The 15,445-nt window shown below is 40.5% G+C and overlaps 1 protein-coding gene across 1 annotated transcript in view; it reads left to right on the top strand.

Moving 5' to 3' along the window:
- Nucleotides 1-15,445, top strand: part of LOC6550325 (irregular chiasm C-roughest protein) — a 131,192-nt gene that overhangs the window by 48,857 nt on the left and 66,890 nt on the right. The window contains exon 3 of the mRNA XM_026982491.1: nt 15,211-15,243. The gene's annotated coding sequence lies outside the window, so the exon portion shown is untranslated. The remainder of the gene's footprint in view (nt 1-15,210; nt 15,244-15,445) is intronic.

Below are 15,445 nucleotides of genomic sequence, written 5' to 3'. Positions count from 1 at the left end.
TCGCCGGACCTTCAAACCAAAAAATACAAAAAAATTCAAAAAGGAAAATCCCCAGCACCACAACCAACACGCAGACAATGAACACTTATTGAAGCTGGCAGATTTATTGGAATTTAAAATTCCTTTGTTAGTCACCAGAGAATCGCGAAATCTAATAAACGCCGAAAAGCGACTCCCAGCAAAAGTTCAAATGGGATTTAGCTTGTTTTTTAGGGGGTAGTTCTTCGGCCCAGGGGGTTGCTATGACTCGAGTTCCAGGGGGGGATTATCCAAGCAATTAGCATAAGCAGCCTGCATATCGATTGTGATAAAAGCTTTTTTGCGAACTGGAGAAAGCTTAAAGAAATTCAAGTACTAACTTCTATGCGCAGAGTATTTCATGTTTGTATTGTGATAATGCTGCTGCTTCTAAACCACTTTTCACTAACATGGCTTTAAGCCTTAACAGACAGACCTCTGTTAACCGGACGGTTTGAGTGCTTGCAACATGTTGGCCGCGGTTCGATGCTTCCAGCTTGCAGCTCGCCATGGTAAACAAATGAGTCCGATTGAGTTTGGGGTGGCTAGTGGGGGGTCAATAGCGGTACATGTATATGTATGTACGTGGGTCACAGAATAGGACAGAATTTGGCGACACAAAAGTGCACAATTAATTTGCAACAAATGTCGGGCATTAAACAATCACACAATTATCGTGTTTCGCTGTTGGAAAATGGAAAATTGAAAATGAAAATTGTAATTACACGCCCCAAGCTCCATCCAAAAAATTCGATACACTTTTCTTGGGCGCCGTTGAGCGAAAATTAAATTTTGAACTGAGCAAATGTTGCATATTTGATGATTGGGTTAACCCAATTTCCACCCCCTTCCCCCCCACCCATCGACGTGAGCCCCTGTGTGTGTATATTTAATTAGTGTGCACACACTCACACACTCACCCGGTTGGGTGTTGGCAGTGGTGGGCGGGGGTGGGCGGTAGTGGGGAGGCGTGGCTGAGCTGAGCTGCTAGCAAAGGTAAACACAAAAGCGAGAACCCAAAACTACCAGGGCCCAAAGTAAATTTCTTGCTAATTAAAATCCAAATATTAATTTTAAAATGCAACCCAGCACAGTGGATAAAAAAATGTGGAGGAACGACCAATGGATGGGGTGAAACGCGGGGGAGGGGAGGGGCATTGATGGAGCACCGCGTATAGACTCTTTATATCTTTAAAAAAATAGGGGCACAGGAAAAAATGTTTTATAATATATGAACGTACGAGTATATCATTGTAGTTAGTATTATAAGTTAGTTGGCAGTATTAGTTCACAAAAGAGGAAAGAAAAAAAAACCTTTATACCGAGTTGAACAGAATGTAGTGTTCAATTGATATTAAAGCGTACTATTGTAGGGATTTGCATGCAGCTTGGCGTTTATAGAATTTGCATGTGTTACTTTTTTGACAGTGTACCGTAAGCTTTGTGTGATTTTGCCTCCAGGGATTGGAAAGGGGCAAGGGGCAAGCGGTAGGAGGCTGGGGGCAGGAAAAGTAGGGGAGAGTAAACATCAGGTAGACTTTGAGTACACTTGCACTTGGGACTCCTCTTCTCTTCACTCCTCTTCTCGTGGGGAAAATGGCAGTGGCTCTGGGGGTCCAGAATTCCATAGTCCAAGGGGAAGTCGGAGGGAATAGCAGACTGCCGTGGGCCAACACACACACACACATCGATACACTCGTCACATATACACGGGAGTACAATAGCAATTGCTAACTAAACATTTGGACAATTCAGCTGGAGGCCGACGAAGAAAGGAGACGAATCAACATAAAACACAAAAATAATACAGGGACAAAATAATGATATAGGAGCCGTTTGGTAGAAGCAAACCGAACCAAAAGGGGGCTTAAATCAGGTGAGGACAAACAGAACAAAACGATTGAAGTTCAAGTTGAGCAGCTGCCGCCGGACAGTTCCCAGTTCAAATCAAATATTTCGACGTCTTAATCGCAAAATATTTAAACACTGGACAACTTACTTCTTCTTCTGCATAGCTATAAACATAGTAACGTAACTGAATTCGAATGGAAAAAAAGGTAAACCTTGGTAATTCGTGAATTCCACCGGAAACGCCATTACCCATTATCTTTTGTGCATTTCACTTTGCTTCAACGAGGCGAGAGTTTTGGTAAAACGACAAAAGTGTTAATCAATGAGGAAAATCTATTAACACTTCTTATCCATCGAACCTGCGATCCGACATGTCGCCAGCGAACTGGCCTGAGTTCGAGTTGCAGTTGCAGTTCGAGCGGCAGTTAACCACGCTCCCCTTGCGATCGATCGGTCGACGATCATATAAATAGAGCGAGATGGATGTGGATTTGTATAAGGTCTAGGGGGAGAATCAAATCACATTTCAAACGCAGAAAAAATCAAAGTTTTTGTATGCCTATGCTAAGAGATTTACAGTTTGTGCGTGCCGAAAATGTTAATGAATTTGGCTATGCTACATTGGATTTGCCGCAAATCGCTTATAAAAATATATTCAAATCAAGTGGCACTGAGAAATACCGTCGAACTGGAATATATACGTATATTTTTTTAATTTAATAAACCAAAGCATATTATATGCATCATAAAATAGGCAGCAATGGTTTTTGCTTACCACCAAATGAGTAACTTGAATACATTTTTGAGATTTTCTCTCAGTGCATGCATGTGATTTGACTGCTTGAAATTATCTATGGAAGGCGATACCAATTGCTTGTGACCCAAAAAAAAATCGAAAATGTTTTGTCTTCCATAATTTCTGTGGTTCTTGCTAATTGTGTGGGCAAACAGTTGAGGGACATGTGGATTCGCCATGGGAAGGAAGAATGGTACAGAATATCGAACAAATCCGGCAAATCGGACCTAGAATCTGTATCACTTCGTTTGGGGGTTCTCCGTCGAAATCAATGGCAATATTTCAAAATGTCAGCCCAGCTCTGTTGGCCACAGGTGTGAGCCACAAGACTTGAGCAGCCCAACAAGTCGTTTTCTGGAGGGGACTTGCCACTTGGGCAGGGGCGGCTCATTTGGGCAGGGGCTCTGTGGTGAGCGGGGTGTGCGGGAGGTATGCGGCAAGGGGCCCGATGCAGCAACATCATTCGCAACATCAGAAGCAACAGCAGCAGCAGCTGCTCCATAAAACCCATTATACCCAATCATCATCAGGCGAGCGACTCGGGTTCGGATTCAGGTCCCCACAATCGGGATCGTTTCCATGCACTGGGCACAAAACAGGGGTAACAACGAATTGAAAACAATGTATGTGTGTGTTTACTTAGCTGCAATATGCAAGCATACGAAATCATTTCGGTATTTTCTTTGAGTGCATCTCGGACGAGCGCAATTTTATGCAAAGAAATCACTTTTCATATGTACGCTGCAATCGTTCGCATATATGAAAGCCAGTTCACAAAGGACAGACAAGGACCGCCAAACGGAAGGATAAGTGTGGGGTGCGAGGGAGACGGAGGACAGGGGCAACTGGTTTTATGCGATAAGTAAACTTATTAAAGGAGAAGCGGCAACAAACTGGCCGATAGGGGCGCATACTTGCTGCAAGCCATACAAATACAAGGCACAAAACGCCGAACACAAAAAAAAAAGGAAACCAAAAGGGGGGACCAAGCGAAGTTGTTGCAGTGCTTCAATTTGCAGACGTGTGGTTGCCGCCAGGAATGTCAAAGTAGCTAGTTTCACGTCATAACTGGCTTTCCATCGGCACTATCAACATGGTTCTAGGCTTTCATTAACTGGAATTCCTGATTCTGCAATCATTGCTGTATTATAGATTGGATTATATTTTGGTTATTTTTGCAAGACAAAGTAATTTAAATATTTTTATATTTATTACTATTAAATATATTTATATCTTGCCATCATCACTGATTGCTTGGTGTGATTTGTATCGTTTACAAGCTGTGCGAGTGGGAAAAAAGTTGCCTCGCATAATAATGCTCAGTAAAGTTCAAAGTTTACACTTTTCGCCACAGAGTGCAATGTGTGGGAGTGAGACGGTAGCTGCTGGTGCGCCCTCTCTCGCTCCCACCCGCCGATCGCACGCCATTCGCCTGCTGTGCGCGTGCGCAGCCTTCTGTTTCTTACCTGTGATTTTTTTCCTCCAGATTTTTTTTCCAGATTTTTTCCTTTTTTTTTTTCGTTTTTTTATTCTCGCTTGCGCGAAAAACGGCAGCCAACTGCCCACACTTCTGTTGTTGTTGTTATTGCTCGCTCCTCTTTATCTGTTTTTTAGTTCCTTACACATTTTTGGCGAATAAGTCTGAGATGGAAATTCATTCATAAAAAAGGGAACACACTCAAGTCTGGCACGAATAGTTGTAGCTGTTGGCAAATGCATTTGTTGTTTTCATTAACGAATTGACCGATATTAGAGTTGGCTTTGTATTTCAGTTGATTTTTATTGCAACTGTGTGCACTTGTGTGGACTTGATCATAAACAATGGTCCAAAACTAAATTGAAAGGCATGTAAATTAAATGTGTGCTTTGGTCTTCTTTTTCCTTAAATTGTTTAACTGGTATGCTTCAAGACGATTTCAAGTTAATTAATCATTACTGCTTTATGTGGAATTAGACACATTCCTTGGCTGCAAATGATTCCCAAAAGCCAAAACCATTTAAATACTGCCCTTTAATCAGCTCAGAAGATGCGTAATGGCCTCGTCAAACATTCCGGAAAGTAAATTAGCAAACGCAGTCCATAAAAATATTTCCCTTCGCTTGATGTAAACACAAAAAAAAAAAAACAAAAAAAAAAGATGTACGAGAAAAACATTTGTTTGGTATGCTCGACTTCTTTTTTTTTCCGTGCTCATGTTTTTCTTCTCGATATGTGTGTTTTTTGTTGTTGTATTTTTTGCCTTGTGTGTTCATAAGCATATTTCTAATTTGGTGTATAAAGCGGCAATAACAACAACTATGAACAACCAACTGACACGTGTAAAATTGTTTGCTTGTTAATATTGTTTGTGGTGGTTCCCGCTGTTGTTGTAGTTGTAGCTGCTGTCATGTTTTGTGTCCGTGGCAAAACTTTCACTTGATTTGGCATTTTTGTGGCGCCCAAGTAATTTTCACTGCTCCGAACATGGGAAACAAGACAAGCATTACTTACAAAAAAAAAAAAAAGAACAAAAATAAAGTTTAAAATAAATGCCATAGTGGCCAGCAAATCGCTAAGAGGCGTGAGCAACTATTTTAATAAAGCTAAACTCTAAAACTTGAAAATATATGCACTTGAGTTCATGAATTAGCACCTAAGAAGCATTTTGAAAACTGTGTAGCAATCAAATGGAATCCTAATGTATAGTCTATTGAAATCTCAATAGCTCCTATAATAAACTAAAAGAAAGTTTTTAAGCCATTACTACAATTTGCTGTTTTTCTATTAATGCTATTTAATCTGACTACCTACATATACATATATTTCTATCCCTTCAAGAATGCAAATCCGTAAAATTTAAGGCGAAGCGAATTTGCACAGAATTTGGCACGGGCTGTGTATTTTTTTTTTTTTTGTTTTTTTAATGTGAAAAGTGTGGCGAGGGTGAAAACGGAAAACAGCAACACTCCATTAGTGGAAAAATATCCGCCCACAAAATAGATCACACAAGGACGACGCGTAGGCGGAAAATGAAAGAAGGCGGGGTGCCGAGGGGAAATTTTATGGCCATTTTCCCATAAAAATTGCTGTAACAAAACAACAGAAACGCATTTGTTACCGCTCCAGAAAACTCCATCCTCCCCGCGCCACTTGATTTTAGAGGCTGCAGCGGCGCCTCTTTTATGTCAAGTCAAAGGCCAAAAGGCGAGCACATAAAACGGAGCGAGATGGCGATATGCCGAGTGTTAGCGAGGGCGGACTCAAAAGTTTTCACAACAATCTAAGTTGAAAAGATTTTTTTTTATTTTACCAAACTCAATTTTCAATGTAGAATTATTGAAAATATAGCTAAGATATTGTTATTATTTGTAAATTTGAATTACGGTATTGCGTTACTTCTAAATAACACCCCGCTTTGAGTTTCCCAAGGGGACAAGAAAGATAGTCAATCACAAAACACAAATTCGATTAAGTTGTTTAAAAACAATTTTTATTTATTACCCACGCGTTTTATTTGGTCGTTCCCGTTATTGTTGTTGTGGTTTCTTATCAAATAAAAGTGGATACCCTCCTCTCACTTCTCTACCCATTCCTTAAAACACAACCTTAAGGATTTTCCCGATTTTCCGATTTTCCAGCGGAAATGCAAAGTATCTGTCGGTTCTTTTTAGGTTGGCCTGGAGCTCGTTTCATTATTTGTAAATTAGCCGACCGCCCTGACGCTTGATAAAAAGCTGTGATAATTGAGGGAAATCATAGGGGACAGGGGACAGGGGACGGTGGGGGGGGGGGGGGGGGGGGGGGGGGGGGGGGGTTGGGGATAAATGGGAAAACGAGAAAATTGGGCAAACGGAAAAGAATTCAGAATGGATGACAATGGCACGCCAACTCAGGTAGCTAATCTACGCCCGAGTAATGGTGGGGAATGGGAAACGATAGTAGAAAATAGAAACTACTTAGCATATCAATTTAGACCACAAAAACTATGTGAATATATGTATATGTGTAGAGCCCCGAATATGTCACATGGCCGCACAAAGTGGAGGGATGCATGTGGAGGGATAATGAAGGCGGCAGACAAATTGCCTCGAAGGGTCAGATTCTGCTCTAATGTCCTAATTGACGACCCTGACAATGAATGGAATACTGATACCGAAACCGGAAAACCGGGAAAACCGGGAAACCCGATACTATGACCAAATCTGTGCGGATGTTTGGCGAATTTTTATCGGGGTGGCAAATGGCAAGCCCCATGTCAAAGGTCAGTTTCGAACGCATGCCGCACATACATGAGTCTATAAATAAGATAGGATAATATGGATTTCGTATATTGGGGTGCGCGTTATCACACAATGCCTAATTGGGGGAGGAAATTTTTAGGGGTAACTAGGTAGATAGAAAAGGAGGGTTTATTTCCAGAATTGATTGATGGAACTCTATATTTATATCAGTTATTTTCCATGAGAGTTGAACCAAAATTGCTATAAGGCAAGGCAGCGTGTAAAGCAGTTAAATAAAAAGTAATCTCTTTGGAGTGTGGGATTTTTTAATTGTGTAATTTTCAATTGATTTCAATTCAATTGAAGAGCTTCTTAAGTTACTGATTTATTCCAGTGCACTTATATACATACCTTGCTTTCACAACATTTATCACTGGCTAAAGAGAGACAGCAGGCAGATAAGACTTGGGCTTTTGAAAGGGATACATTCTGAATGGGCTCTTTATCCAGGCGGTCCAATGAGAACTGATAGTCCTCATTTGGCCCCCAAGATGGATTCGTAATGAAAATGCCTAAAAATCGCTCGGGTGCATTACTTATTGTGCCAACTCATCGGATTCGCCTGGGGAATCAAGAGCAACAATGGGCGAAAATGGGAAAAAGGAAAAGGATATGGAATGGTGAGGGGAGGGGAGGGAAAAGTCGGGCAGGAAATTTTCTTCTGCTGGCTTAGTTTCCTTTTGCCGCCTTTAGGGGGCTGCCACTTAACGACAAATGCGAATCATTTTAAATTGTCTGGTTACTGGGAAAAGTAAGGGACTCGCATGTGGGCTCTGATTCCGATTCCATTCGATTCGATAAAATCAGAGTGGCCAAAAGGTCACACATTTTTCTGGCTGAAAAGGTCGCCTAATCTATCTGCTCGAAGTGGGTTTATGAAGATGCCAAGCCCAAGCATTTCTAGTAGAAAGGGAAGCCCATAAGTATAAAATTTTGAGGATATATTTTTCAAATGAATTTTTTATTATTATTTTTTTTTTTTGAATGACCATTGTAAAGAGCACCATGAATAGATAACTTTGGAATTCATTGGCTTCATCTACAGTAAGCAAGCATTGTTGTGCTTAAGACGTTGGCCGAACACTTTGTAAAGTGGGTCATTTCTCTTACTTGCAACTCGCGTAGAAAGTCCAAGTCCAGTGAATGCCGAGCTGCCAAGGCAAGGTCTCTTATATCATTTTCTTCGGTTTGTTTTTGGTGCAATTAAAACAATTTGCAATGTTATAATTAAGCATTTGCCTCACTCTCGACCATGTCAAACAAAAAGCTGACAGCGCCACATGCATATTATTATTTTTTTTATTTATATGTACGTTTCTACCTCTTTTTTTTGCCCCGATTCATTAAGGGGAGCGGGTCTTCTAGAGAGGGCCGCAGGCCATGTCTCGACTTCTTGCAAGTCCCCGAGTTTCTTGAGATCGGGGGCCACAAAGTGGATTGGATTGGATTGGATTGGATCGGATTGGATCTTACTCGACTAGATCGCAGAACTCGAGATGGATTTTCGAGTGACCTTTTGCATTAATTGTCCAGCGTCCAATGTCCATTGGCCAATGCCAGGTCTTAGCCAGGTTAAAGACACATTATTTTCGCATTCGAAACGATTCGTTTTTTATTTCGTTTTCGTTCGTTTTCGATTTCGATATTGGCCGTCGATTTCGTGTTTCATGCCGTGTGGGCGTTTGGTTTTCCTACGTCTTATTTTCATATAGATATTTCTTTTAAATGATCTCGCTGGCTGGACATAATTTTTCATTTGGCGCACCAGCGAAATGTTAATAGTCGACGCCAATGAATGGGCTTTAAATATATAAAGGGGCTTACTTTTAACCCAAAAGGGGGTTATGATTTATTATTGAAAATGGTATAGCCTGTTTATGTAAGCTGTTTCTACTTCCACAATTATGTTTCAAGTGTGTTAATAGTTGCTTGATACAGGAAATATAAAGGTTAAGTAGTTAAGATTTATTCTATTTTATTATTTGTAAGGTTTTTAATGGAGGATATGCCCCCCGCCTGTAGGCACTGCACCTTTTGCCGACGCCCCTGGCCCATCAACTAAATACGGAGCCAAAGCGATCTATCTAACCGACCTGACTGACTGGCATTTGTTTGGGCGTTACGATATTTCTCGAGATTGTGTATGCCGTTGCTGCTGTGGTTTATGTAAAGCTAAAGTGAAAAATTTACATAAATTACAACAAAAGACGCCAGACGTCGGGCGAATGTGGATTTTCGAGGCGCCAAAGCAATCGGCTGAATAATAATCAATATAATAATGGGCCGGGGTTTAACATCGGCCAATAAGCTTCTGATTTGTGTGAAGTTCCAGCGCGCTCGCTCGCCTTATGCAAATTCATTACCAATAATCGTAAATAATGAGACCACGAGCAGATCGTCTCGACCCGGGGAGTATTGGCCCCATTTCGCAGATCTTGTGGATCGTTTTGTGTGTGATTCTCCCCACGACGATTTGTTCCCCGAGTTTCCATCATCTATACATCTTTCTGTCTTCAATCTCCCAACTTCACCCAGCTTTCAGTTGTTGCTTCGTTTAATTTGCCTCTCCGACTCTCCGATTGTGTGTAGAATATCAATTACTTATGCTAAACACCTGCTGCATCGGAATGCACTCCTCTAAACCGGGCCTAAACACACACCAGCACTCAGCAACACAGCAACACAGCAATACAGCACACAGTCACACACGTGCAGTCGAGTTTGTGCCTTAAGTCTTTCGTTACTTCTCCTTCTTGGCCAGTTTTTTAATGGCCTTGCGAGTGATCAGGCGTCAATGGGTTAACTTGCATATTTCATTCAATATGTCTCAGTTTGTTATTCTTAAGGAAAAGTATGCAAAATTTGTTGTATTACTAAATAATGAAGTATCGAATTAATTTGCAAATGTATGCAACGAATTTCGTAATTAAGTCGAAGCAAAGAAGGGTAACTAAAGTTCGACCATGCCACACATATTTGTGCTCTCTTGTTGTGTTTTCTTGCGCTTGGCCATTCAGTTTGCATCAACACGCCGTTTTGTGTAAAGCAGACCCAACCCCAAACATCGACTTCGTGATCGGGGCTCCTCATCGATTTGACTTCTTTTTTATTCTTATTTTTAGCTTGCATTCCCTCAGTGATTTTTGCCTCATATCTATCCGCACTTTTTGCTCTGAGATACTAAGCAAAAAGGTAGAAACAAAGAGATAACTTGTTACAATTAATTAACTGCTGCATCAATTAAATATTTATTTGCTCCATTTCACCGGTGCGGCGCTTTCGATTCCCCATGGAATCAATCGTCCATATAAATATATGTATACCATATTATGCTCCGATCATAATCCTTGGATCGATAAAAACTCAATTAATGTTTGCTCATAAAGGAGAGATGAACAGCTGGCAGGGAGACCACCGAAAAGCCATAAGCTGTCGAGGAAGCTCCCGATGAACGTCTACCGCCGCCAAGGTAGTTGCACTCATTAACTTCCCATTTTATGATCCGATACGATCCAAACCGATCCGAGATCAAAAGAAAGCCCTACTTAATTATCAAATCAGCATAGATATTTTACGATGTCGAAAGGGGCATTTGCCATTATATAACATTATGGGTATTTTTATGATTAAAAAAAATCTAAACTTCATTATTGCAAAATAGAACCTAAAGTTGATGCCAAAGAAACTTTGTGAGTAAAACTTAAATATTAAAACAGCCGCACAGTTGGGGAAGTGTCATCTTAATTAACTGACTTTTTGTGGTGCCTTCATTTGAGTGAGCTGGAAAATCAGTGGGCTAATTTGGGGAATAGACCTCATAAAGTGTAATTACAACCGGCTGTGTAGTTGAGAAATCTCTTTGCCCAAAATCAGACAGAGCATTTTATGTGAATTGTTGGGAAAGAAACCGAAATCCCTCAGCTAAAGCCAAAAACCAAAACAAATAGAATAAAGTTCTCACAATTAAATGGGTCTTAAATTAAAAAGCACTTTAACAGCTTCACACCGCCGTCTCGTTTGGGGGGCCACTGTGGGGTTAACTGTAGCGGACGTGCCCCACAAGCAAATGCCTTATAATTGATATTCTAAAAACGGATAAACATCTGAGCGAAGTGAAGCGAAGCCTTCACTCTATTCCAACTGACTGATAGCCAAAGTTTGAAAGTCGGCCAAGGCGTCGTCATCATCATTATAATGAAATTGCCTAAGAAGTTAACACAGCCAGCGGATACCGAAATGAATCGACTGGCGATGGCCACGTGAGGGGGTTAAAGTTTTCTCCTCATTCATCCGTCCCTATGTAAATTAGGCAGGACGAAAAACCTGTGGGAAAAAGTTAAGGATTCGAAAGATTAAACATTAATTAGGTGAACGCTTCTCAACGGTAATGTATGCAATGGCTTAACCATTAATGCAGATGAGTCCGGTTACTTGGCCATCGCAGCAAAGCGGCCAAATGTTGAATTGATGGCTTTAGATTGCTGGTTTTGCATTATGTAGAAGGTACGGCTGTATGGTCGATTGCTTTGCTCTATTTTGTGACCCACTGGCTAATAGATTATGAAAAGTGCTTAGTGAACTGTGACAATATAGCTTCCAATTGATTTTATCGATACTTTTGAATGAATAGAAGCTGCACGATGTCATCACAAGTTCTCCAGTTTCACTTGCGCAAATTTGTTGTTATTTGGCTTTGGCTTTGGCTTTGGCTCTTTTTATTTTCCACTAGTCTCTCTTTTCAGCTCGTTTTTTTTTTCTTTTTGAGCTACCGTGTGCCAAGATTTGCTCGGCGGTAATTGCCACCAGTAGATGAGCAAGAGGTAGATGGAAATGGAGAAGTGACGGTGATGGAGAAGACGTGCGGCAACTCAATTTCGCCTTCGGTTTCGCAGTTCTGTAGTCCTCCGGTTTTGCTTACCCAATTTAAAATTAACATGTCCAGGCAACCTGAACAACTGGTCTGCATATGCACCAGAACAAAAAAAAAAAAAAAAATAAAATGCTTTTTTTACACGGCGAACAACACAAACATTAATTTATTACTCGAAAATGTTGGTACAATTCTACAATATATTTATACATTTTTATTTAAATGATGTAAGAACAGCTTAGAACTTTAGAATCTATAGTTCTTTAGGGAAAAGAAAAAAGGGATTTTAAATTTTTTTCCTCACACACATCGTTTTCTGGGACAATGCGCACGATTTCGCTCAGTGTGCGTATGTGTATAAGATGCTGTGCATGAGATTCAAGTCACAGAGGAAAAAATGAAATGAAGGAGCGTGCGTGAGCATCGTCAGCCGGGCTTCATTTTCCATCTTCCTGACAGGTGCTGCATGGATTTTCCCCTGCTCCTCGTTTTTATTGTTGTCAATTTGGTGGCGATTACAGTGTGTGTATATGTGTTAGCCAGCCAGGGGCGTTGCTGAATGAGTGACAGGGGGGTGGGAGTGGAATTTTATAGGGGAGAGTGTTTACTTTAAACCTGAACGCAACTCTAATGAGAGTAGATGCAAAAAATTCGACAAATTCTGATTTTACCGGAAAATACAAAAACCTCTTGGTATAAAACTAAATAAAAGTTACTTGTTTTGCCGCAACGATTCCAATTCGTTGGGAAAATGTAATTGTACGATGGCGCTTAAACAGTATTTTGGTAAGCAAATGCAGCATGCAATTTAATTTGTTCTCGACCATTACTAATTGTCTTGCAGACTTTTGCTGGCACCATGCTGCATCCAAAAAGCAGACGGTAATTTTATTTATTTGGGCCATCCACAAGTTATGGCTGCCGCAAAGTTAATTTCAGCCCGGTATCAGATAAATGGCCAAGTTGTTTTGGGCCACAGAACAGAGAGCTCTCTAAATGTGCAGTTGGCCAAAATCAAGTTGTTGCCCCCAAAGTTTTGCTACGACGATTCTGTGGCTCTGTGATCTCCGCTTCTCCAGGGGGCCTTACGCAATTTTCACATTGTTGACTAACTAACTGACTAAATGACTGGCTGACTGACTGACTGACTAACTGACTGACTGACTAGTTGGCCAAGTTGAACCGAAATTGCTAACATTTCCCAGACCGCCCGACCGCCAGACCGCCTGACAAGACGTTAATCTCGGGCTAATTTCCATTTTTCTGTACCACGTTTTCGGGGTCTAGGACGGCAGCCTCTGATGGCCATAATTAATTACCATTTCAATTTGCATCTCGAGCAGAGCCCCACCTGCAATTTGCCACCTATAATTTGCAGTGCAAAGCGTGGTCGGTTCTATTATTCTATTTTATTATTATGCAAGCGCCGCTAATCAGCCAGAAAGGCAGCTGCTTCTTTTTATAATGTTATAGTTTTTTCTCCTTACCTTTTACTCCCGGAAAAGCGCAGCATGGTGATGTGAAAATTGCCTGGAACTGCAAAAAAAAAATGTGTCGACAAAAAAGTTGGGATTTAGGTACAAATACAAAATAAGATCAGTTAAAAAAAAAATGGTGCAGCCAGCTGTTTGATTTTACTGAGCAATCCGCAGATTGTCAGTCTGACAGATATCTTGGCTCTTGAAGAGCACTAGACAAAGTTGTTGTTTTTTTTTTTTTACAGCATGCCATGCAAATGGCACAAATAGCCGAATTTTTTGCAGGCAAATGTCAAATCGACTTGCAAAAGCCCTAAGATAATAAAAATAATAAATTAGTATGAATAAAAACTATGAAGATCTGTTTACATTTCATTTCATTTCATTTACAAAAATAATACAAAATATCCACTTTAAAATGTCTGTTGCCACCAGTTTTAATATTCAGGCCCGAAAAAAACTCGAATGGCTTTGCAGGGTATCTGGATATACTAAATTTTGAGGCATTTATTCGCGTTGCTTCAGCTGCTGACGTGCAACAGTTGGTTTAACCCCCTGCAGGCCGCGCAATGTTCATATGCAAGACCCCTTAACCCTACACAGACCGCCGTCACTCTTCTTTGTGTGTGTGTTTTGCACACATAACTTATGTTTAGCTGCAACTACAACAATTTATGTGCGTGCGAGTGGGTGTTTAAGGGGGCCAAAGTGGGTTAAAGGGGTTAAGGGGGTTTGGGGGGGCTGGTGGCAGGAGAAGTACCAGCTGGAACTGTGCCACATTGTAAACAATGGCCCACACTCACAAACATTACTCTAACTACATTTTTGGACGCCACTCGAGTTCACTACCAAAATGCATTTTGGTCGGAAAGATGACGATGTGGAAACATCGGTGTGTGTGTGTGTGTGTGTGTGTGTGTGTGTGTGTGTGTGTGTGTGTGTGCGTGCAAGGGGTCTTTATTTTACGGTGTTTTGTGAGAGCTAAACTGCTACATTTTCGCCCGTATTTCCCACTGATTTCCTTTTCATCCGAAAAAGCTGATTTGCCAAAGGCTTGCTAAATATTTTTACGAAATTTTCGGGTTAGGCAGGAAAATCTAACAATGATAATTAAGTAGTTGAATACAAAAGTCCTATGCAGAAACTGCACAAGTAAATTAATTGAAAGTTGGAAAACGAAACGATTTGTGTATAAGCACGAAAAACAGAAAATGCTAAACAACTTTTCCGGAAGTGCTACGAACTAGTGGTAGATGGTATTTAAACAAAAACTGAACTGCAGAATGTGGAGAGAAACAAAGCCAGAATGTTGCTTAGCTTTAGAAATTGATTGGCTGCAAAGTTTCGCCGGCTGCCCAAAGTAAAAACTATAAAAAAGCTGTAAAAAAGTACACAAAAAATAGGACTTTGAACAAGGAATTCTAACAAGATGGGCGGTAATAAACCAAGGGGCGTGTCAGTTCGATTTCGCGGACAAAAAGCAGGCAAATGGAAATGGGGTCGGAATAAAAATACCTTCAAGCACTATTGTTTAAATAGAGTAACTGGTGCATTGTGTTAGATTATTTATTAATGTTATTCCTCACATTTTTTCTGTAAACATTGATACATAAAAGCAACGAGTTTATTCGAACTCCGTGCCAATTCAGTTTTACTGGCCTGTATTCGCTAAAAAAAAGGGGAGCACGATATGATGGCCGTTTTTTAAAGAAAGACACGTGTTCGTTACTTTCGGAGCCTGACAGTTCTGATGGGATAGCAATATGAAAGATGCGAGTCCCAGTCGAACCGGTTCGAGAATCTGACACTTGTGCTGTTTTTTGAGTTTGATTTTTTTTGTAGATGCTCATTTAAATGCAGTCCTTAATATTTCAGACATTCGTTGCCCTTTCTTTTTATTTTTGATTTTATTAACGTATATTTCATTTATATTACAGGTGTATTCCTAAGGATGCCAAGTGAAAAACAAGGTAAGTTCAGTTATTTAAACCGGCACACTGAAAAACCATGTACAAGGTAGTATAAGAAAATAGTTTCTTAGAATTTGGAGTAATGCAGGTATTCCTAAGGGTATTCCCCCTTCGACAAATTCGAAGGAACCGCTGTGCATCATTTTGCTCATCATTTTTTGCGTTATTAAGGCCTCAAGTTGGCCTGAACTGCAATAAGCAA

Source organism: Drosophila erecta, unplaced genomic scaffold (assembly GCF_003286155.1).
Source record: "Drosophila erecta strain 14021-0224.00,06,07 unplaced genomic scaffold, DereRS2 tig00000126-arrow-pilon, whole genome shotgun sequence".
NCBI classification, from domain to species: Eukaryota; Metazoa; Arthropoda; class Insecta; order Diptera; family Drosophilidae; genus Drosophila; species Drosophila erecta.
The sequence above is the reverse complement of the archived record's forward strand: the minus strand, read 5'-3'. Positions and strand labels throughout refer to the sequence as shown.